Below are 25,757 nucleotides of genomic sequence, written 5' to 3'. Positions count from 1 at the left end.
TACTGACCCTCTGAAAGAGCAGCCCACCCCATTCCTTCATTTCCCATGGGAAACCCACCTAGCCTACATACCTCCAGACACTATGAACAATTTAACATGGCCAACCTACACATCTTTGAACTGTGGGACAAAGGCAAAGCAGCCAGAGGAAACCCACACAGACACAGGTAGAACATGCAGACAATCACCAAGGCTGGAACCAAAATTAGGTCCCTGGCGCTGTGAGGGAACAGTGCTAACCACTGAGCCACCATGCCACCCAAACATTAGAAGGATACTGCAGGTAAATAGCCCTACTCAGCTTAAAACTCTTTCAACAAAGTGTAACACCTACAATAAAACAATGATAAATTATTTAATATCTGGCTGTGAAGATTTTGATTTTACATTCATATTGCAGCACTATTTCTAGAAAAATTAACTGTGTTGCATATTTAAGGCTTGAAGTGTTGAACAATCTGCTCTTTGTGTCACTGACATTTGGTTCCACAATACTGGGGTACCACACAGACAAAGCTTCATAAAGGACAGTCACCAGCTTTCACTTGGATTCCTCAGGGATGTCCATAACACAATTATAATGCTGGAAAACGCGATTACCTCAAATCAAGCTTCACAGATGCCTCAGTGTTTGACAATAAAAAGGACGGCCAAGCAGAACGGATATCTCTGATCCAAGTATTTGTCAGATTAATTCCCTTCAATTTCAGTGGCACACTGTTCTAAGGCCATAAGACCATAGATGAAGGAGCAGAAGGTGGCCACTCAGCCCATCCACTCAGCTTCTCCATTCAATGGCTGATCTGATAATCCTCCACTCCACTTTGCTGCCTGTTCCCCATGACCCACACAGGAGGCACAGTGGCTCAGTGTTTAGCACTGCTGCCTCACAGCAGTAGGGACCTGGGTTCGATTCCAGCCTCAGGTGCCTGCATGGAGTTTGCACATTCTCCCTGTGTCTGTGTGGGTTTCCTCTGGGTGCTCCAGTTTACTCCCACAATCCAAAAATGTGCAGGTTAGGTGGTTTGGCCATGGGAAATTTACCCGTAGTGTGCAGATTAGGTGAATTGTGCTGGAAAAGCAGAGCAGTAGATGTGATCTATATGGACTTCAGTAAGGCATCTCATGGAATAAAGGGAGAAGTAGCCATTTGGATACAGAACTGTCTCAAAGGTAGATTAGATTACTTACAGTGTGGAAACAGGCCCTTCGGCCCAACAAGTCCACACCGACCCGCCGAAGCACAACCCACCCATACCCTTACATTTACCCCTTACCTAACACTACAGGCAATTTAGCATGGCCTATTCACCTAACCTGCACATCTTTGGACTGTGGGAGGAAACCGGAGCACCCGGAGGAAACCCACGCAGACACGGGGAGAATGTGAAAACTCCACACAGTCAGTCACCTGAGGCGGGAATTGAACCCGGGTCTCTGGCGCTGTGAGGCAGCAGTGCTAACCACTGAGCCATCGTGCCGCCCACTAAGACAGAGGGTGGTGGTGGAGGGTTGTTTTTCAGACTAGAGGCCTGTGACCAGTGGTGTGCCACAATGATCGGTGCTAGGTCCTCTACTTTTTGTCATTTACATAAATGATTTGGATGCGAGCATAAGAGGTACAGTTAGTAAGTTTGCAGATGAGACCAAAATTGGAGGTGTAGTGGACAGTGAAGAGGGGTACCGCAGATTACAACAGGATCTGGACCAGATGGGCCAATGGGCTGAGAAGTGGCAGATGGAGTTTAATTCAGATAAATGAGAGGTGCTGCATTTTGGGAAAGCAAATCTTAGCAGGATGTACACACTAAATGGTAAGGTCCTAGGGAGTGTTGCTGAACAAAGAGACCTTGGAGTGCAGGTAGATAGGATAGTGAAGAAGGCGTTTGGTATGCTTTCCTTTATTGGTCAGAGTATTGAGTACAGGAGTTGGGAGGTCATGTTGAGGCTGTACAGGACATTGCTGAAAATGTGTTGCTGGAAAAGCGCAGCAGGTCAGGCAGCATCCAGGGAACAGGAGAATCGACGTTTCGGGCATAGGCCCTTCTTCAGGAATGAGGAAAGTTTGTCCAGCAGGCTAACATAAAAGGTAGGGAGGAGGGACTTGGGGGAGGGGCGTCGGAAATGCAATAGGTGGAAAGAGGTCAAGGTGAGGGTGATAGGTCAGACTGGGGTGGGGGCGGAGAGGTCAGGAAGAAGATAGCAGGTTAGGAAGGCGGTGCTGAGTTCGATGGATTTGACTGAGACAAGGTGGGGGGAGGGGAAATGAGGAAACTGGTGAAATCTGAGTTCATCCCTTGTGGTTGGAGGGTTCCTAGGCGGAAGATGAGGCGCTCTTCCTCCAACCGTCATGTTGTTGTGGTCTGGCGATGGAGGTGTCCAAAGACCTGCATATCCTTGGTGGAGTGGGAGGGGGAGTTGAAGTGTTGAGCCACAGGCTGGTTGGGTTGGTTGGTCCGGGTGTCCCAGAGGTGTTCTCTGAAACGCTCCGCAAGTAGCTGGCCTGTCTCCCCAATATAGAGGAGGCCACATCGGGTGCAGAGGATGCAATAGATGATGTGTGTGGAGGTGCAGGTGAATCTGTGGCGGATATGGAAGTTTCCTTTGGGGCCTTGGAGGGAGGTGAGGGGGGAGGTGTGGGCGCAAGTCTTGCACCTCCTGCGGTTGCAGGGGAAGGTGCCGGGAGTGGAGGTTGGGTTGGTGGGGGGTGTGGATCTGACGAGGGAGTCACGGAGGGAGTGGTCTTTACGGAATGCTGATAGGGGAGGGGAGGGAAATATATCCTTGGTGGTGGGGTCCGTTTGGAGGTGGCGGAAATGACGGATGATGCGCTGTACATGGAGATTGGTGGGGTGGTAGGTGAGGACCAGTGGGGTTCTGTCCTGGTGGCGGTTGGAGGGGCGGGGCTCAAGGGCGGAGGAGCGGGAAGTGGAAGAGATGCGGTGGAGGGCATCGTCGACCACATCGGGGGGAAAATTGCGGTCCTTGAAGAAGGAGGCCATCTGGGTTGTACGTTTTTGGAACTGGTCCTCCTGTACAGGACATTGGTTAGGCCTCTATTGGAATATAGCGCGCAATTCTGGTCTCCTTCCTATGGGAAAGATGTTGTGAAACTTGAAAGGATTCAGAAAAGATTTACAAGAATGTTGCCAGGGTTGGAGGATCTGAGCTACAGGGATAGGCTGAACAGGCTGGAGCTGTTTTCCCTGGATCGTCGGAGGCTGAGGGGTGACCTTATAGAGGTTTACAAAATTATGAGGGGCATGGATAGGATAAATAGGCAAAGTCTTCTCCCTGGGGTCGGAGAGTCCAGAACTAGAGGGCATAGGTTTAGGGTGAGAGGGGAAAGATATAAAAGAGACCTAAGGGGCAACTTTTTCATGCAGAGGGTTGTACGTGTATGGAATGAGCTGCCAGAGGATGTAGTGGATGCTGGTACAATTGCAACATTTAAGAGGTATTTGGATGGGTATATGAATAGGAAGGGTTTGAAGGGATATGGGCTGGGTGCTGGCCAGTGGGACTAGATTGGGTTGGGATATCTGGTCGGCATGGATGGGTTGGACCGAAGAGTCTGTTTCCATGCTGTACTTCTCTATGACTCTATGACTAGGTCAGGCAGTATCCGAGGAGCAGGAAAATCGACGTTTCCCTGCTCCTCAGACGCTGCCTGACTTGCTGTGCTTTTTCAGCACCACTCCAATCTTGATTCCAATCTCCAGCATCTGCAGTCCTCACTTTCACCTAGATTAGGTGAATTGGCCACGGGAAATATGGGGTGGGTCTGGATGGGCTGCTCTTCAGAGGGTCAGCATGGTCTCAACGGGCTGAATGGTCTGCTTCTGGATTAGTGGTGCTGGAAAAGCACTGCAGTTCAGGCAGCATCCAAGGAGCAGTAAAGTCGACATTTCAGGCAAAAGCCTTTCATCAGGAATACTGTATTCGTGATGAAGGGCTTTTGCCCAAAACGTCGATTTTCCTGCTCCTTAGATGTTGCCTGAACTGCAGTGCTCTTCCAGCACCACTAATCCAGAATCGGGTTTCCAGCATCTGCAGTCATTGTTTTTACCTGAACGGTCTGCTTCCAGATTGTAGGGATTCTGTGAACCCTTGATTTCCCGACTGATTTTAAAAATCTGTGTATCTCAGCTTTGATGACCCAGCCTCAACAGCCCTCTGTGGTAAAGACTTTCACAGATTCACAACCCTCAGAAGAAATTCCTCATCTCCGAGGATTACAGAAATCTCTTAAATCTAGTTTTGAAGTGACGCAAATGACAAAAAAACTATTGCATTTCATTTCAATACTTTTTCGATCAATGGGTTGGTTGGTTTTGGTTGTCAGAGGGCACTGTGCAGGTGGTAGTTGGGATACAGCAAAGGAGATTTGAGGAAATGTTCCAGTCTTGCCCAACCTCACTGATCAAATATCTAGCTCTAACATGGAGAAATGACAGAAAGTTGACTTCCCCAGGAGTCAGGTTGGAAGCTCTCATCTCTGCACTAGCTGCTTGCCAATTTAACCTCAAAGAGAAACAGCCAGGAAACCTGGCCAGCCTGATGGAATTCTCCAGCAGTTAGAGCAGACTCCTCACTGGGCAAACAATTCAATCACAACTTGCCTCTCCTACACTATTCCTAAATGTGATGCTTGTTTTATGATCTCGCTGGATTAGTGAGAAGACGCTCAGTGAGGAAAATATTTTACATTGCAAATTTTAAAACAAAGAATTAATATTCCTCTAAGATGAGACATTGAAGAAATAATACATTTATTGAATGCACTTGGTTTGAAATGGCTCCAGGCAACTCTCAAATTGATTTATTTTTGCAGAGGTGGTGTTTGTGTTATGAAGGCAAAGCATTATGTTGCTATGTTCAGCTGTTCACAGGAAATTCAAAAATCAGTGGACCCTTCAGAAAGAAACCTCAGGACAAATATTTATCACATAAATTTAGATATGACCCACATCTGTCAACTTTTGTTGTGTGTGGCTGAGAATTATAACATACTCTTACAAACTGCAACAGCAAAACCCAAATTAATTCTGAATCAAGTTCAGAAAATATTCCATCATTACTCTTGCCCACACCCCACCACCATAGGGACTGAGGACAAAATGGGATAAAAATGCATCTGCAATGTATTGTGCTGCTGGGACCTGCTCATTTGAAACTTCCCAATAGGGCACTGTCAGACATTGATTTCATCTTGTGGGACAGGGACACCTCCTCCTTGTCTCCAAGACTGCAGTGTTGTGAAACTCTCATGATATTTTGCAAAGCTGTCGTTAAATAAGGACAGTCAAAAAGCCTCTGGAAGGTGGCTGCTGTGTGATTGCAGGAAAGTAACTAAGTGGCCAAAGAAACAAGGGATTAAATGCCACAAATAATGCCCAGGCTTGAACAGCAAATGTGTGTTTTCATAAAATAATGCATAATATATTCTGCATCGTACAACAATTTGGAAATGTTCCACCTGTTTGACTTCCATTGTAGATTAGATTAGATTAGATTACTTACAGTGTGGAAACAGGCCCTTCGGCCCAACAAGTCCACACCGCCCCGCCGAAGCGCAACCCACCCATACCCCTACATTTACCCCTTTAACCTAACACTACGGGCAATTTAGCATGGCCAATTCACCTGACCCGCACATCTTTGTGACTGTGGGAGGAAACCGGAGCACCCGGAGGAAACCCACGCAGACACGGGGAGAACGTGCAAACTCCACACAGTCAGTCGCCTGAGTCGGGAATTGAACCCGGGTCTCTGGCGCTGTGAGGCAGCAGTGCTAACCACTGCGCCACCGTGCCGCCCTCCCCTACCCCAGCTCATGACAGACCCCACACACTGCACTGCCGTCAGTCTGTACAGTCAGCAGCAGGGTCTGTACCAGCTGGGAGAGTGGGTGGTGGCTATATCAGAGCTCAATAACTGTGTCCCACAATGCTCGGCTCAGGGGGAGGGTTTGGGTCAGGGGTTGGGGCCCAGGCCTGGAGCAATCTTGTGACCCCTGTCCTTGCCAAGCCAACTGGGAGCAGCCCGTACACATGGAATATGGCCACATCTCCCGCTCCAAGCTGTCCTGTGGCTGTCAACTCAATAACCTGGGGAGCAAAGACCAGTACAGCACAGGAACAGGCACTTCAGCCCACAATGTTGTGTCAAACATGACGCTAATTTAAACTAATCCCTTCTGCCTGCCCTTGGTTCATATCCCTCATTCCTTATATATCCATGTGCTTATCTAAAAGCCCCTTAAATGCCCTTATTATATCTGCCTCCACCACCACTCCTGGCAAAATGTTCCAGACTCCTAGGGAAGCTCAATCCCTAGGAGCATGCAAGAGTCTGGATGATGAGGCCACTCCATTGACTGACTGTTTCACAGTGCCTGAGAAATGGGGTGGGCAAGGGGCTACAATGGGAGAATTAGGGGGACCTTAGCACATCCCCGTACTTTCTCTTACTCTGTCACTGTGACTTGGCCGTGCAGCAATGGTTCACTAAAATGAAAGCCAGTGTTCAAAGGTTAAAATGCAAGCTGAGCTATTTTTATGAAGTTCATTCATGAGAGGTGGCACCACAGACTTGACCCAGCATTCATTGAGCATGTCTACTCGCCCTTGACCTGGTGGTAGAGAGCTGCCTTCTCAAAATCACTGCACACACTTCGTCCTGTCAGCAAGAGAGACTCAGGCACAGTGGAGGAATCGCATCAACTTGGGTTGTATTCCCTATAGCTTGGACTCTGAAAGGTTGATTTGATCAAGATGTTAAATGGTGAACAGACAGGGTCGATTGAGAGAAACTTTATCCATTGGTCGTGGAATCTACTGCTTGGGGTTTTAGACCTAAAGATTAACACTAGATCTTTCAGGATTTAGGAGACACTTTTAACCAAGAAGGGGAACATTCATGGAATTCCCTTTCACAAACAGCAGGTGATTAAAGATAAAAGTTGATGTTGGATCTGAGATCAATATTTTTTTCCAAAGGGAATACTGTATCAGTTCACAGATCAGCCATGATCTCACTGAATGGTAGAACAATCTCAAAAGGATGAATGGCCTCCTGCTGTTCACATGGTCCTGGAACAGGTCCTGCAACCAGTAGGCCCAGGCAGGTGAGGGTGTATTTTACATTGAAATGTCAAAGGCCTGATGAGGAGGTGATGGCCAAGTGGTTTTGCCATGAGACTATTAATCCAGAAACCTAAGTAGTCGTTTGGAGGCCTGGGTTCAAATCCAGCCATAGTAGATGGTAGAATTTGAATTCAATGATAGTCTTGGAATTAAGAGTGCAATGGTGACCATGAATGTGTGGTCAATTGTTGGGGAAAGACCTAGGTGACCAATGTCCTTCATGGAAGGAAACTGCCATCCTTACCTGTTCTGGCCTACATGTGACTCCAGAACCACAGCAATGTAGTTGACTCTTAACTGCCCTCTGGGCAATTAGGGATGGGCAATAAATGCTGTCCTGGCCAGTGATGTCCTCATCCTGTGAAAGAGCTTTTAAGAAAGTGTTGTTTTCCCCTTGTCCTGCCCACTTGCCCATCCTGAAGATATCCCAAACATCGTTTCAGCCTGACAATTACGCACAGAACTTATGTACAAAGCTTAACTGTGACGTAACACAGCGGGCTGTCCAAATTCCAATGTTGGAAAGTCGACATTAGCTGTAACATTTTATATAAACACTGGCAGATCTCCAGTGGTTTCAATGGCAACTGGACAGGGACTGTTTCAAGTACAACTGTTGTAGGTTATTACAATTGTTTCAATGAGGAGCTTAATTATTGTGTGAGGAGTTGTGAGAATATAATATTATTGTTACTACTTGAGACGATTTCCTAAAGTTTGGCAGGTTCCGAGGTTTACATTTGTCCACAGCACAGTAACGGAGGGAATTCCAGGATTTTGACCCAGCGACAGTGAGGAAACAGTGATATCTTTCCAAGTCAGGATGGTGAGTGGCTTGGAGGGGAACTTGCAGGGGGTAGTGTTCCCATGTATCTGCTGTCCTTGTCCTTCCAGTTGGAAGTGGTCATGATGCTGTCTAAGGAGCCTTGGTGAGTTTCTGCAGTGCATCTTGTAGATAGTACACATTGCTGCTACTGAGCATTGGTGTGGAGGGAGTGGATGTTTGTGGATGTGATTCCAATCAACTGGGCTGCTTTTGTTCTGGATGGTGTCGAGCTTTTTGAGTGTTATAGGAGCTGCCCCCATCCAGGCAAGTGGGGAATATTCCAATACACTTCTAACTTTTGGAATATTGTGTGCAATTCTGGTCTCCCTCCTATAGGAAGGATGTTGTGAAATTTATTGCATTCCACATTTTCCTTTTAAAAAAGAAAATAGGTTAAAAAAAGGTCACCAGAGCAGTTTTCCAATACAATATAAGAAGTGCTGCATTGTTGCTGTTGGCTGGTCCATCGACATTAAATCTCAAGTCGATTTTGCCTTATTTGGTGCTCTTTCATTTTGAAACTCCAGAAGCTTGTGGTTTGTCAATAAAGTTTGTTAGAATTAATGCTCAGAAGAAAGTATTGATTGCTCCACATCAGTGATCGACAAAGTGTACAAACACCCCTGGGTTATTTTTACATGCAAATTAAATAGTAGTCACCAAACCTGGAGAATGAGAAGGGGTCAAGGAAGAGGCAGGATGGGGAAAGGATTTTTGCAGCCACTGTTTTAAATCGGGGTTGTAAATGAGCTAGTTTAATGTTTAATCCTCCTGGATGTTGAAACAATTGAAATGGAATCATTTACATGGATTTAAAATAAATCCATAAAACTAATTTGTCTGACTTATCTTTTTTTCAATAGAAGGCTGAGGGGTGACCTTATAGATGTTTACAAAATTATGAGGGATATATAGGATAAATAGACAAAGTCTTTTCCCTGTGGTCAGGGAGTCCAGAACTAGAGGGTATAGGTTTAGGGTGAGAGGGGAAAGATATAAAAGAGACCTAAGGGGCAACTTTTTCACGCAGCTGCCAGCTGGAATGAGCCGCCAGAGGATGTGTTGGAGGCTGGTACAATTGCAACATTTAAGAGGCATTTGGATGGGTATAAGAGTAGGAAGGGTTTGGAGGGATATGGGCCGGGTGCTGACAGGTGGGACTAGATTGGGTTGGGATATCTGGCCGGCATGGACGGGTTGGACCGAAGGGTCTGTTTCCGTGCCGTACATCTCTGTGACTCATAAATAAGTAGAAGATTTACAAGGTGCTTCATTCCTAATCAATTTTTATTTCACTCATTCACATAACTGGCTAGATCAGCATTTATTGCCCATCCCTAATTGCTCAGAGGGCAGTTTAGAGTCAACCACATTGCGGTGGGTCTGGAGTCACATGTAGGCCAGACTAGGTAAGGATGGCAGAGTTCCTTCTCTGAATGATATTAGTGAGCCAGATACAAAAACAGAAATTGCTGGAGAAACTCAGCAGGTCTGGCAGCATCTGTGGAGAGAGAAAAACAGAGTTAAATGTTTCAGGTCTAGTGATCTTTAAGCTGTTAACTCTGATATCTCTGCACAGATGCTGCCAGACCTGCTGAGCTTTTCCAGTCATTTCTGTTTTTGTTTCTAATTTACAGCATCTGCAGTTTTTAATCAGTGTTTACATTGTTTAATTCTAGATTTGTTATTGTTAAATTCAAATTTCACTGTCTGACATGTGGGTTTGAAACCCACAGGATAAGAACATTAGGCTGGAGTTCATGGATTACAACTCTAATGACATGAGCACCACACTACTGCCTCCCCTAATCAATTCCTGTAAGTAGCAGAATGTGGGCGAGTTAATTCTCATGAGTACAGAGGCCTAAAAGGAAATGAAATGAGGATGTAAAAATCTTCATCTTGCAGTAAACTCTACTCTATTTCCATTTCTTTGGAAGATCACATTTATTGGAAATCACTTCCTGATTACAGCAGGAACTGTCTGTGCCTGCAGTCCGCTTAATTGGGAATGTTTCGATTAAAAATATTTAAAATACAGACAACCAAGCAAAAATATGTTTAATGTGCACGCTTTAAACAAGTGTTTCAGATTCTTAACTCGACCCCAGTTTTATTGCACAGTTCTTAGTAAACGACAGTGCGTCAGGAGTTGGGGGTGGGGAACAGTTGGTGTAGCTATGTCAATTTTTAAAAAATACACCATGCTCCCTACTTTAATTCTGTCTCTGCTTTTCAGGGACACCAGCTGAGCCACAGTCCCATGATCAATGACAACTGCTCCAGCCTCACAGAGGTGTGTGCAAGCTTAGACAACCAGCTCTTTGAAAGCAAGAAAGCAGCAAAGCCATTCTGAAGATAGCTGATGTTTCAGCTACCTGTTTCTCTCTCCACAGATGCTGGCAGACCTGCTGAGTTTCTCCAGCAATTTCTGTTTCTGTTTGTAGCAGTAAAGCCAAGTCTGCTTCTATCCTCACCTCAGTGTGTGACCATTCCCAGCAGGGGTACATGAAGCACAAATGGGAATGTGAACCCTGACATTTCCTACATTCAGACATGCAGCTAGCAAATACTCCCAACTACATCAGCTTCATCCCTACCACAAGGCAGACAATGTGCAACAGTAATGTGCCTGACAATGCACTTGAATGCAGGTTGCTTGTCAGTGACGTTTGTTATTGTGCTGTTTTATAAATAAATAGAAAAATTAATCCTGAGAGGTGCATGTTTTGTCAAGAATTCTGACAGCATCACTTGCTTTGCTGTACATGGCTATGAGACACTGTACTGGCATGGATTACTGATCAGCTAACAGTCAGAAAACAGAGTCAGAATAAACAGGTCAATCCTGCAATGGCAGACTGTGACCAGTGGGGTGTCACAAGGATTGGTGCTCTGGGCCCCAGTTGTTGACACAATATCTCACTGAATTCAATGTGGCGACCAATGTAATATTTCCTGCCTTACAGATTGTTGATTTGGAGGAGCCGGTCTTGGACTGGGCTGGACAAAGTTAAAAATCTCTCAACACCAGGTTATAGTCCAACAGGTTTATTTGGAAGCACTAGCTTTCAGAGTGCTGCTCCTTTGCAGATTCTTGGTTTTATTAAGTTCTCAAATGCAAGTTAAAAATTAGGAAAAACCAGAAGGACTGCAGAGACGGTTAATCAGAAACAAAAACAGAAGTTGCTGGAAAAGCTCAGGAGGCCTGGCAGCATCTGTGGAGAGAAATTAGAGTTAATGTTCGGATTGAGTGACTCTTGGAACTGTTCTTGATCTGCAGTGTTAACTCTGGATTTCTCTCCACAGATGCTGCCAGACCTGCTGAGCTTTTCCAGCAGCTTCTGTTTTTGTTTCTGATTTACAATCTCTGCAGTCCTTCTGGTTTATCCTAATTTTTTAATTACGTTTGAGAACTTAATAAAACCAATAATCTGCAGTCAGTGCAGTGCATCACATGCTTACATTGTATACCCAGTGAAGCAATGTACTCAGATTTCCAAAAAGCGTTTATAAGGTGCCACCAAGGTTAGTTTGGAAAATAAATGTTCGTGCTGGATGGGATAACATTGCTCTGAACAGCAGATGACTAGTTAACAGGAAACATGATGGACATAAATGGGTTATGTTCTGATTGATAAGATGTAATGTGTTTGTCACAATGATCAGTATTGAAGTCTCAATCTATACAATTTATATCAATGACTAGGATAAAGGGAGGGATTTGCTAAATTTGCTGTTGACACAAACTCAGGTTGGAGTTGGAGTTGTTGGGAGGATACAAGAGCATATAGGTATGCAAATTGACTGGGCAATGATCTAACAAATGGAGCATAATGTGTGAAAATGTGAAATTCTGTATTTTGAGAGAAAAGAAATAAAATTTCATCAACCTGGTGAGAGATTGCAGAGCTTTGAGATGCAGAGGGATCTAGGTGTACAACTGCATGAATCACAAATGGTCAGTATGGAAATACAGCAAGCCATGAGAAAAGCTAAACAGAGTATTATCAGTTATTGTGAGAAGATTTGAGTACGAAAGCAGGGAAGTTGTGTTTCAGTTAGACTAGGCATCAGCAAGACCACATCTGAGAATCCAGAACGACGGATTACAGTTTCAAAATATGGGGTGTGAAGCTAAGACAGATTTTTTCCCAAAGAGGGTCATGGGTCCATGGAACTCTTCCTCAAAAATGCAGGAGAAGTAAACCCTTAGAATACTTTAAAGATGGAGATAGATAGATTCTGGATAAGCAAGCTGGGGCAAGGACATCGGGTATGGGGAGATCAGCCATGATGTTACTGAATAGCAGAGCAGATTTGAAGGACTGAATGCTCCTAACTTATACACTTGTGTGTTCTGTGAGAGTCAAGATTTTTGTTTCTAAAATAACAATATGAAATCCAAGTTCAAATGCATCAGCTGATACACAGAGGCCTCCTGTTTTGCGAAGTATGTGTTCACACACATTATAGAGCCAAAACCTCTCTCCTACCTTGTTGAAACTCAACATGTCTTCTTACCCTCATCCAGTAAGAAGTTCTCAAAATATTCAGACAGAGAGAGAAAGGAATGCTGAAATGGTCATTCATTCATAGCATCCTGGCCTGTTTATTGCAAATGCTGTCAATTAAAATGATCTGGTTCTCAAAAGAAGAGAGACGCAGATAAGGCTTTTTCTTCCAACACCCAAAACAAACTCTTGCCAAAACTGATAAAACTGACATTGAGTAGATCCAGTATTTACTATGGATAAATCTAGATGGAAGAATAACAAAATTTGCATTTACATGGTGGCACAGTGGTTAGCACTGCTGCCTCACAGCGCCTGAGACCCAGGTTCAATTCCCGCCTCAGGCGACTGACTGCGTGGAGTTTGTACGTTCTCCCTGTGTCTGCGTGGGTTTCCTCCGGGTTCTCCAGTTTCCTCCCACAGTCCAAAGATGTGCAGGTCAGGTGAATTGGCCATGCTAAGGGATAAATGTAGGGGTATGGGTGGGTTGCGCTTCGGCGGGTTGGTGTGGACTTGTTGGGCCGAAGGGCCTGTATCCACACTGTAATGTAATCTAATCTAAGTAATCTAATCTAATCTATAATAAAGCAAAGAACTGTGGATGATGGAAATCTAAAACAAAAATAGAAATTGTTGGAGAAACTCAACAGGTCAGGCAGCATCTGTGAACAGAGAAAGAGTTAACGTTTCAGGTCCAATGACCGTTCTTCAGAAGCTGCATTTATATGGCTCCTACATCAGCCTTTTTTCCTCACTTTCCTTTATAAGGCCCTCCTTCAAAACATGCCACGAACCGCCGTATTATCTCCTTCATATGCTGAGGGTCATTCCTTGTTTAATAACTTTCATATGAAGCACTTAGGAATGTTTCAACAAATTATTTAAATGTATATTGGTTTTACTATTCTTTAATACATAAAGAATCCCAAAGTACTTCCCAGGAGTGTTATAAAGCAAGTATATTACTCAGCTATGTAAGATGATAATCAGTCAGATGTCAAAAGCTTGGTCAAAGAGGTACGTTTATGGGAAATATTTTCAACAATGAGAGACAGAGGTATAGAATGCCTGATGATGGTGTTGTTTCATTGTGGCATGACATCAGCACACAGCAGATTGTGTTAACACAATCTTATCTCTTTTATTAAAATGAGCATTGACCATATATGTTAAAAGTTCACAATGCTACATTGGTGTGGCATTCAGGAACTAAAATCTCCTCAATTCTATGAGCACAGCAACAGGTGAATCAAGGTTGTGAATCTGGCTCCCCTGACCAATGTGAGGAACTGAATTTTGGCACAAACGTGCCCCAATACAGCCACAGATCTTTATAGAGACAACAGGTGGTTTAGAAAGTTGGGAAATGCCAAATGATTAAAGCATGAAAAGGGCTAAGCGCAGGACAAAACGCATGGATTAGATTTCTGCTTTGTCATGACTGTGATGAATTTTTATCCCGAACATTTTCATCTGTACTAAGGAGGAGGTAGAGTATTAAAAACTATCAGACACAGAGAGAAGCAGGTTTATTGTAGCTGCACATAAAATGCGCTGATTTCTTCTGTGACTAATTTAAACCATTCTCTTCAGTCGGCTGGGGCTAAATGTGGTAAAACTGGTCGACATTTTGTAAGCAGTGGTTTTATCAGTGATTCGCATCTGCTGAAAGTGCATTCAAATATATATGTTCTTTAAAGGGGTCCCTGCTAATCTGTATTGCTCAGTACCTGAAGGTAAACTGTAAACATCCTTAACCTAATGGAGAAACATGTTTGCTAACACCACTGCCCAAATGAGGGGGTTAGGGTCGACTGCACTTGGACTTGCATTGAATTTACAGCATCAGAAACAGGCCATTCAGCGCAACTGGTGTAGCCCACTATTTAATATTCCACATAACATACAACATACAGCACAGGAACAGACCCTTCAGCCCACCATGTCTACATTGACCCCATTTACCTGACCATGGTCTGTAATGACTTACTTCCATTTCATATTTACTTCAAAGTGAATTCATTAAGTCATAGATTTGTGTTCACATTTTCAGATTTACAAGTCAGCAGGATGAACATTTGAAACATGGTAGCTTTGCGTTTGTTGTGGAAATCGATTGTAGGTAATGACCTGGGCAGTCCCCACGACAGTCTGGTCACCTCGTGTGCCAAGAATTACGTCAGACCTCAGAGTCATAGAGATGTACAACATGGAAACAAACTCTTCCATGCCAGTCAGATATCCTAAATTAATCTAGTCCCATTTGCCAGCACTTGGCCCATATCCCTCCAAACCCTTCCTACTCATATACCCATCCAGATGTCTTTTAAATGTTGCAATTGTACCAGCATCCACCACTTCTTCTGGCAGTTTATTCCACACATGCACCACCCTCTGCATGAAAAAGTTGTCCCTTAGGTCCCTTTTAAATCTTTCCCCTCTCACCCTAAACCCATGCCTTCTAGTTCTGGACTCTCCCACCCAGGGAAAAGACGTTGGCTATTTATACTATCCATGCCCCTCAATTTTATAAACCTCTATAATGTCATCTCTCAACCTCTGCCACTCCAGGGAAAAGAGCCTTTGCATTTTTTTTGTCGGTGGAAAAAGTGATGAGCCTTCTTTCTCATCCAGACTGATGGCTCATTTCCTGCAGCAGAGTCCACGCCTGCTCTGTTATCCTGCTCCTATTGTTTATCCCTGAAGCAGAGGAACAGAAGGGCTGGTGGAAGAAGGGAGGCTGAAACAGCAGAAACCTTTATGTGCTGAAATTCTCTCTTTAAAGAGAGAACATCCTCCAGTAGTCAGGATGTCACACACTGAGTCATTAATGCACTAAAGAGAACATTTCTCCCATGCAAAGCTTCAAAAATATTGTTGTAATAAGCTCTGTCGATTTCAAATAAGTAAATTCTCATGTTTCACAGTAAAGCGAACAGCCAAGCCATTGTTATGCTGTGGAAGAGCATTTTGAGTTAGTTTTGTTTTGCACATCGTGATGTTGAACACAGACATTAAAACAATAAACACTGCTCATTCTATCAGTATGTGTTCAACATCAAGTAATGCCAGGTTCAGGTGAAAGTTTTCTGTATCCCTTCCCCGAAACAACAAACTCCTACAGCATCAGGGCAGCTGTACAACTACAGCAAAATTGGTCATTTTAATCCAAACTCGTGCCCACAATGGGGCACAGCTTTTTTTGGTACTATGTGCCTTACCCTCACTTGCTTCAGAACACACTCAGGAAAGACAGGCATTTACATAGCACTGTTCACATCCATAGGTCATCCCAAAACATATTCTTGGTCAATGAAATAGTTTTGAAGTATGGGCACTTTTGTATTTTGTAGGAACCACAGCAGCCAATTTGAACACAGCAAACTCCCACAACCAGCAATGTGATCATGAACAAATATTATTTTGTAACGTTGATTGAAGGATAATGGCCTGGGCAACAGGAAAACCTTCCCTCTTCTTCAAAATAATGCAAAAGGATCTGTTATTGGGACCAGTGGAACTTATCAGCTAAAAGCCAGCAACTCAATAAATGTAGCTCTCCTGCAGAACCGATATAGGCTTTTGCACTGAAGTGGGCCTCAAACATGCAACCTTTCGTCTGAAGGCAGTAAAGTCACCATCATTCCAGGGGAACACACCCTTAATGGAGGGGGATAACTGGTGGTGGTTTAACCGGAGGGTCTCCCTGCCTCAGGTACAGAGAGATTGAAAAGTTTTCAGGAACTTTAGCCACTTCAGGAATTGAACTTGTGCTTTTGGCGTCGCTGTAAACCAGCCGTGCAGCCAACTGAGCTAACTGACCCCCTTATGCCAAGTGTATCCGCTGACTGAGCCACCATTGAAAACTCTAATAACTGCATAGAACTGAAACCTCTTTAAAATTTTACTGGTGATATTTCATATCAAAGTAATTCTGTGAAACACAGGAATAACACCAGCTTTTGTCTCACAATTTATCTAGTGACAAGGAGTTTGTTTTTGAAAACAATTCTTTTTCCTCCTATTATCTTGAATTTTCTATTACCATCTTAATTGGCAGTGAGTATAAGACCCCATGGGATTGCAGTGGACAGGAAGGGTGTGTTTCTAACTGCGTTAAAAAGAATTTGTTCGGACTTTGGAAGTTTGAAAGGTCCACTTGGTGACAATGAAGGAGATTTCAGTTATTAACCCCCAGGGTTGCTCTTGTGATTTACAGGTCAGGACCTCCTGAGCTGAGCTCCTGCTCTGTCTTAACTATTAAGGCCGGTGATTCAAGTGCTGTCACAGTGTTGGAATGTGGCCCTTTGCCAAAAATATGGTGCAGCACCAACAGGAAGTAATAGGAAACTCTAAGCTGTTTAAACATTATAAACTCCTGTGGTATCAGACAGCACAGCGCACAAAGCCATAACAAACTTCAAAGCAAGAATACCCTGTGAAATGTAAATATGGTAACTATTATAATCCTGCCAGAAGTCATCCCACATTCATTTACTCCCAACAAAAAAAATCTACTGTAACTGTTGTACAACTCGGAACTGGGGACATTGAAAAGCACTGTTGGGGGAGGGTCTCGATGGAGGGTATTCATGTGAAAGGCGGTCTTTTCTTTCTATCACTGGCTACTCAATCCGTTGTGAACTTCCCTGTTTTATCCATTTCTATTTTCAGAGTAGCAGCATTGTCTGTTTTCTGACTGTTTGTGTGGGAATAAATTAAAGCTTCAAGCTAAAGGTCAGGGTTAGCCAATGTGAATTTTTTTTTTACAATTGCCAGAAGATGTGACTAATACTGCACCAAACATCACTGCCGTCTTTTCCAATAACTCACACTGACTTTAAAGAGATATTCCGTATTTTTGAATTGTTGAATGGAGCTGCACCAGAGCACAGCCAATATCTTGGTCATATCATCCACTTTCACTCAAATTACACATGAACTTAATGTGTGGTTAATAGATTATAGTATTTATTAAACATTCTTCTACAGGATGTTGGTGTTGCAGCTAGCTAACATTTATTGTTCATCCCTAACTGCTCCAGGAGCTGCCTTCTTCAACCGCTGAAATCCTGGTGCTGGAGGGACATTGACAGAGCTATTTGGGGAGGGAATTCCAGGATTTTGACCCAGCAAGAGTGAACAAATGGTGACATATTTCCAAGTCCCAATGCTGAGTGGCTTGGAGGGGGAACTTGCAGGAGTGTTCCTGTGTATCTGTTGCCCTTGTCCTTCGAGATTAAAGTGGTTGTGTGTTTGGAAGGTAATGACAAAGGAAATTGCTGCATCGATAAATCAGCGGAAAATGTGTACAGTCCTCGATGGGATATTACCCAAGTGGGTTGCTTTGTGCTCCATATTTTTTGAGGGTTGTTGGAGCTGCACCAATCCAAGGAAGTGGGGAAAACTCCACCACACTCCTGACCTGTAGATGGTGGCCGGCAAAAGGCAAGTTATTCAAACTATGACACAGAGGAAGTGATGAAGGCTGGAGCATTTAAAAAGCATCAGGATGGTGATGTGAATAGGAAGGGTTTAAGACAGATATGGGACAAACACTGGCAAATGGGACTACATTAGATTGGGATGTCTGGTTGGTGCAGATGAGTGGACTGAAGGGTCTGTTCCCGTGCTGTATGACTCTACAGCTCTATGACTCTGAGATGGTGGAAATGATTTTGTAATCCCCCAAAATGCAAGACCTTATGAACTAAGAGTCTCAATAAACCAGCAAAAATTATGTATCTCAAACACCGCAAGGATTACTGTATTATTCTGTCTGATTATTTGTGTTTTTTAAATTTATTCACCTCAATGTAAATATATTTGTTGTTGAATCAAATGGCCACATGAAATAGCAACAGTTGATTCAATTTCAAGTCAATTTTCCTCAAATGCTGAAATCTACTGCGACGTCCAAGTGGTCAATGAGGCGGTGAGTGAGAAGCTCTCTGTGGTAAGGATTATTTAAGGTGAAGTTGCTTTATTATTTCAGTGATTTACACTGTAAATAATCTAACAGTGATGTGTATGCCCTCTGTATTACATTTCTATGACTTAGTGTGTCTTTTTACACTGATTATGAGGACCTCTTGATCCACAAGGAAAAAGTGATCAATCAGTACTCTCCTGGTCCCATAGGTGCTGGATAATAAAAACTCAGTTCTTTCACACTCAAGAAGCAGGAATCTCTGCTTCCCAGAGCTACAATGTTGGAAACATGACTCCCCATCCTTGTAACCTTTCCTAGCATTCCGATATATCGGCACTCCTCCACTTTTGACACCTAGTTGCAGCAAATTTTAATCTCTCACGTTTCAGTTGTCAAACCCCTAAGATCAGTAACAACCTCTCCAAACCTCCTCACTTCACTTTCCTTTAAGACAGTGTGATTTTCAATCACTAAGGGAATCAAGAGTTATGGGGAAAAGGCTTGAAAGTGGAGTTGAAGATTATCAGATCAGCTATGGTCTCATTGAATGTGGAAGCATGCCCACTGCATGGTCTACTTCAGCCTCTAGGTCTTATGGTCTATTGGCAACATTGAACAGACACAATTACATGACATGAATGATAACATGGTAAAGCACATGACACAATTCATACAGGGGCAAGTGCAGCATCTGCCAGACACTGACTGAGGCCAATATCCCCACATGGGTCCCCAGACTGCAGTCTGTGTGCATGTGTGTATGTCAGTCTCTAAACTGGAAGGGTCATTTCCAACAGTGCTGATCTTTAACAACTGGACAATGTCAAAACTAAAACGCTAGCTGTGAAATTCACGCAAGCTCCAAGAGATTGTGCCTGACTTTCCACGTTTCTGGGGTTAACCTCTGTGTCAGAAAAGGAAACAAACAGAGGAAGAAAACAGCATTCTTTAAAGAAACAGACAGTAATTTTGTGGAAGACAAATATTTAATAGAGAGTTCAAGTCAATCTGTTGCCTGAATCCATTTTTGTATCAATTCAAATTCACCTATTACTCCATGCTCACTGACCCACCTTACTCCCCAGCTCCAAAACACTTTGATTTTAAAATTCTCACCCTTGTTTTCAAATCCTTCTGTGGTCTTGCTGCTCTCTTTATCGGTAACTCCCTCCAGTTCTCAAACCATCTCGGTTTTCCTCCAATTCCAGCATATTCCTGATTTTAATAACTCTACCATTTGTGGCTTGGAGAGGGTGGACGCTAGGAAATTGTTTCCGTTAGGCGAGGAGACTAGGACCCATGGACACAGCCTTAGAATTAGAGGGGGTAAATTCAGAACAGAAATGCGGAGACATTTCTTCAGCCGGAGAGTGGTGGGCCTGTGGAATTCATTGCCGCAGAGTGCAGTGGAGGCCAGGACGCTAAATGTCTTCAAGGCAGAAATTGATAAATTCTTATGTCACAAGGAATTAAGGGCTACGGGGAGAATGCGGGTAAGTGGAGTTGAAATGCCCATCAGCCATGATTGAATGGCGGAGTGGGCTCGATGGGGCCGAATGGCCTTACTTCCACTCCTATATCTTATGGTCATGCCTTTAGTTGCTGAGACACTGAGTTCTGTAATTCCAGCATCTTTCCTGCTTTAGAACATTCACTAAAATGTATCTTTTTGACCAGCTGTCCCAAAACTTCCCAATGGGGCTGGAGGTCAAAGCTTGTCGATAGCCCTCCTCTAACTATCTTGGAATGGTTTACACTGCAAGTGCTGTGATATAAATCCAAGCTGCTATGGTGCAGAAATTGAGAATAAAAGGTCAAGCTGTTAAAAATTAAACAGACGTGACAGTAAGTTTTGTGCTTCAAGATGTGGTGTGGGAGAGGCGTGGGGTGTAATTTCAGGAGGAGATTAAGATATGACACAAAATACTCAGAGACCAGGTCACAAGCACACTCCTAACTATTGCGGAGGATCATTTTTGCAGATTGTTTGAGCTGTGCCAGGGAGTCGATGTTTGCTGAGCTGGAAACAGAGGATATCTCCCAGTTCTGAATGAAAACGACATTTCAAAAACTTTGTCTAAGGATTCAGGGTGGGCCATTTAGGCCTGATATGAGGAGAACTTACTTGCCCAGAAAGCGGTTGAGGCTAAAACAACGAAAGTTTTTAAGATGGAGTTAGATATAATTTTTAGGACTAAAGGAATCAAAGGGTATGGGGGAGAAAGCAGGAACAGGGGACTGAGTTGGGTGATCAGAGGCAAAAAGTGTGGTGCTGGAAAAGTACAGCCGGTCAGGCAGGATCTGAGGAGCAGGAGAGTCGATGTTTTGAGAATAAGTTCTTCATCAGGAATGTTTGAAATGTTGACTCTACTGTTCCTTGGATGCTGCCTGACCGGCTGTGCTTTTCCAGCACCACACTTTTTGACTCGGGTCTCCAGCATCTGCAGTCCTCACTTTCTCTTGAGTTGAGTGGTCAGCCATGATCGTATGGAGTGGCAGAGCAGGATTGAAGGGCTGAATGGCCTACACCAGCTTTCTAAGTTTAACCGCCATGTCAGAAGAGCACCTGGTACTGCATGCGGCTAAGTAGTCATGCTTGCAGTCTCTCTCTCTCTGCGGAGCTTTGAAAGCACTGGAAAATTAGAAACAGTTTTGGGCCCATTGGCAAACACACTCAGTCAAGGTCCTTGTGGATAGGGATGAGGCTTTCATCTCAGTCTGATCTGAAATCCAACCCAAATCCAAGACAGTGCCTATCCTTCTCAAGTGGAATTTAAAGGAGAACTCAATGTGTGACTGTGGTCAGCAGGATCAGATGGCTCACCACACTGTCAATCAACATAGCCCATAAACATTTGTTACAGGCTTCATGCCAATCCACCTAACAACATGCTCAGTGCTATGACTTGGCTGGCAACTTGCACTTAAACTTGTAAAGAAGAAGAGGTAAAGGGAACCACAGCCACTAATAGCAATAACCTCTTGGCAGAGACCAGGATTGATTTGGGTTTAAGCCAAAGGGAAATAACTGAACTAATGCTGCCACTAGGATATAATGATCAATAAACGTGTATTTTCAGGTTGAAATATTGACTGGGTAATTCCTTAAATCTGTCCAACAACAACTTTAATCACTATCACACAGTAAGGTCTGTGATCATTCTGGATCAGCAGGAAGGACAAGAAGTTTACTGGTGGCTTCAATTAAAGGATTTTCCATTAGTTTATTCAACTGTAATTTTCTTGAAATGAAAAGAAATTACTGTGGATGTTGGAGATATGAATTAAAAACTGAAAGTGCTGGAGAACTCAGCAGACCTGGCAGCACCTATGGAGAGAGAAAAAACAGAGTTAATATTTCATATCAGATATGAACGTTAACTGTTTCTCTCTCCACAGATGCTGCCAGCTCTGCTGAGTTTCTCCAGCAACTTCTTTTTATTCCAGTATTCTCTCTCCAATCTTACTTAATTTAATCACAATTTACAGGTGGCTATTTTGGGCTTTTTTGTTTCCATTTGAGCTTCTATTAATTCTGCAGATTCTATTAGTTTCTCTCATTCACACCATTAAGGCGGCATGGTGGCTCAGTGGTTAGCACTGCTGCCTCACAGTGCCATGGTTCGATTCCGGCCTCGGGTAACTGTCTGTGGGGTTTGACATTCTCCTCATGTCTGCGTGGGTTTCCTCCGGGTGCTCTGGTTTCCTCCCACAGTCCAAAGATGTGAACGATAGGTGGATTGGCCTTGCTAAATTGCCCGTAGTGTTCAGGGAGGTGTCGGTTAGGTGCATTAGTCAGGGGTAAATGTAGGGGAATGAGTCTGGGTGGGATATTCTTCGGAGAGTAGGTGTGGACTTGTTGGGCCTAATGGCCTGTTTCCACACTGTAGGGATTCTGTGAAATTCTATCCATGCAGCCTCGTCCAAAGTTAAATCCAAGTTCATTACATCATTATGAAGTCAGAGCAGAGGTTGAATATTTGAATGAAACAGAGGATATGTTTTGCTTCAAGTATTGGTAATAAACTTGTAACTAAACACACAGCCTGCTGACTACATTCAAAACTGGGTGAGAGAGACAGAGAGACAGAGAGAGAGAGAGAGAGAGAGAGAGAGAGAGAGAGAGAGAGAGAGAGAGAGAGAGAGAGAGACAGAGACAGAGAGGCAGGGAGCTAGAGAATGCTTCAAGCCTGGAGTTTGCATCGGAACATATTGATTTCTGGCTATCGTGAAGTGGAAGATAGTTTCTTTGCTCGTTTGCTTGAATAATATAGAACATTACAGCGCAGTACAGGCCCTTCGGACCTCGATGTTGCGCTGACCTATCATACCAATCTGAAGCCCATCTAACCTACACTATTCCACGTATGTCCATATGCTTGTCCAATGACGACTTAAATGTACTTAAAGTTGGCGAATCTACTACCGTTGCAGGTAAAGCATTCCATACCCTTACTACTCTCTGAGTAAAGAAACTACCTCTGACATCTGTCCTATTTCTATCACTTTGTTTCTTCTTTGTAAATGTTGTTTTATCTTAATTCTTGTTGTGATTACTAAATGCTTTATTCAATTGAAGGCTCTATATAAATGCAAATATTTTGTTATAGCTGATCTTGCTATCTCTTGCTGAAAGTTGGTTCTAACACGAATATTAATTTACTTTGGGCTAGTTCCTAAGGAACCCAAAGGATTACCCAAGTGTCGATTTTCCCATTCTGGCTCATCCCTCCATCCTGCACAGGCTCCGAGGTCCCTGCCTGGAGCAGTTCCGTTTGGGAATGGACCAAATATCATGGGGAGAGAGGGTGCCTTCATTGCTCAGACCATTGAGTATAGGAGTTGGGTTGTTGAGGTTGTACAGGGCATTGCGGAGGCCACTTCTGGAGTACTGCATACATTTCTGGTTGCCCTGTTATAGGAAGGATGTTATTAAATTGGAAAGAGTGCAGAAAGGATTTACCAGGACGTTCCTTGGCCTTGGGGGTTTGAGTTAAAAAGAGGTTGGGTAGTCTGGGACTTTCTTTCACTGATGCACTGGAGATTGAGGGGCAACCTGATAGAGGTTTATAAAATCAGGATGGGCATAGACAAGGTGAATAGCAAAGGTCTTTCACCAAGGATGGGGGAGTTCAAAGCAAGGGTGCATATGTTTAAGGTGAGAGGAGAAAGATTTAAAGGGGACCTGAAGGGTACCTTTTTCCACACAGGGGGTGGTTTGTATGTGGAATGAACTGCTAGAGGAATTGGTAGATGCAGGTACAGTTACAACGTTTCAAAGATATTTGGACAGGTACACGAATGAGAAAGGTTTACAGAGCAATGACCCAAAAGCAGACAGTTTAGTTTGGGAAACCTGGTCGGCATGGACGAGTTGGAGTGAAGGGTCTATTTCCGTGCTGTATATTTCCATAACTCAGACTCCTGAAAACCAGTTTTGTTTTATTATTTTCCATCAGTATGTTCTCTGTCAATCCATTACTGGAGTAGGCCATATGTGGGTAAAAATAAACTTGTATTTTATACAAAGATTTCTTCCAAAACAGCCTACATTACAATTAAGAATAAAGGGAAATGCCCATATTTCTTGCTTATGTACTGTTTCAAAATGCAAATACAAAAAGTTTAGTAACCGTTAGACAGAAATATAGATCAAGCCTCATCCAGACTGAAAGTCAGGCTCTTATAATCAGAACCAACTAAACAAAACAGAGACAAAATTAAGTCAACTTTTACTCTCAAAATATCTCTGTGATACTTCTCATTAACAAAAAGGGTTTTGCACCAGAAGCCATGTCTAAGATTCTGGAAATTTTTTTTTAAACTCTGAAAAGCTAGACCTTAACATTCCTCAAGGATATCCTTCTCATTCATAGAACATAGAACATAGAAGAATACAGCGCAGTACAGGCCCTTTGGCCCTCGATGTTGCGCCGATCCAAGCCCACCTAACCTACACTAGTCCACTATCCTCCATATGCCTATCCAATGCCCGCTTAAATGCCCATAATGAAGGAGAGTCCACCACTGCTACTGGCAGGGCATTCCATGAACTCACGACTCGCTGAGTAAAGAATCTACCCCTAACATCTGTCCTATACCTACCCCCCCCATCTCTATCTTTTGTCTCTCTACCTTATGTAGAAGTAATGATATTCAATGCCCTAAACCACTCTGAGCATGTTACAATATAATCAAATGATCTAAGTTAATCGGGAGAGGTTGGACAAGTTAGGACTTTTCTTTCGTGCAAGGGAGACTGAAGGGGGGGGATCTTACAGAAATGTACAAGATCATCAGAGGCATGGATAGGGTGAATGTACTCAGTTTTTTTCCCAGGTTGGGGAATTGAGGACATCAGTTTAAGGTTAGAGGGGAAAGAATAAAAGGGTACCTGAGGGGCAACGTTTTTCTTTACACAGTGGAATACGCATATGGAATGAGCTGCCAGTGGAAGTGATTGAGGCGGGTACATTAACAACATTTAAAAGGCATTTGGACAAATACATGGATAGGAAAGGTTTAGAAAGATATGGATCAAATGCAGGGAAATGGGGTTAGCGTACATGGGCATTTTGGTCGGCATGGACCAGTTTGGAACTAAAGGGTCTGTCTCTATGCTGTAGGACTCTGTGACTCTATGAAATGATGCGGAATCTTACTAGTTAAACGAGCAAGGTTTGAAGCTGTGATTTCTCCATGCTCTGGTACTCACAGTGTTAGAGAAGAGCACAGGAGGATGCCCCACACTCTATGGTTGCACTGGTTCCCTGTTTAGGCTACTTCCCTACTTTTTTTACAAATCACACAACACCAGGTCATAGTCCAACAGGTTTAATTGGAAGCTTTCGGAGCGCCAGTCTTTCACCAGGTGGTGGTGGAGGAGTGCACAATTGTAAGACACAGAATTTATAGAATCGGTGTCTTATAATTGTGTCCTCCACAACCACCTTATGAAGGAGCAGTGCTCCGAAAGCTAGTGCTTCCAATTAAACATGTTGGACTATAACCTGGTGTTGTATGATCTATAACTTTGTACACCCAAGTCCAACACTGGCATCTCCAAATCATCCCTATTTTTTGTTTAAATTCTTTATCATTAGATATCTGTTCCACTCCGTTTATCAATGATTTCTGTAATCAGCCATCTTTTCAGTTCCACCCTTACAGATTTCTACAACTCTCAAACAGAAAATATTACTTCAAACTTTTCCAATCTCTCCACCTGAACTGAACTCTCCAATCCTGGGTATAACAAACCGAGGACATAAATTGCTGGAAAAGCTCAGCAGATCTGGCAGCATCTGTGGAGAGAAATCAGAGTTAACATTTCGGGT

The 25,757-nt window shown here is 43.5% G+C and overlaps 1 protein-coding gene across 5 annotated transcripts in view; it reads right to left on the bottom strand.

Annotated features, from left to right (window-relative positions):
* The window catches only part of fam107b (family with sequence similarity 107 member B), a 162,544-nt gene that overhangs the window by 48,466 nt on the left and 88,321 nt on the right, over positions 1-25,757 (bottom strand). For 2 of the 5 annotated variants that reach the window (XM_087999334.1, XM_087999333.1), the window contains exon 2: positions 6,628-6,754. The exons of the other annotated variants lie outside the window; for them this stretch is intronic. The gene's annotated coding sequence lies outside the window, so the exon portion shown is untranslated. The remainder of the gene's footprint in view (positions 1-6,627; positions 6,755-25,757) is intronic. 5 annotated transcript variants of the gene reach the window in all.

This window comes from Chiloscyllium plagiosum, unplaced genomic scaffold (assembly GCF_037043375.1).
Source record: "Chiloscyllium plagiosum isolate Xiang-an unplaced genomic scaffold, Cpla_swu_hap1 HiC_scaffold_23, whole genome shotgun sequence".
Classification (NCBI taxonomy): domain Eukaryota; kingdom Metazoa; phylum Chordata; class Chondrichthyes; order Orectolobiformes; family Hemiscylliidae; genus Chiloscyllium; species Chiloscyllium plagiosum.
This window is presented reverse-complemented; position numbering and strand designations above follow the sequence as displayed.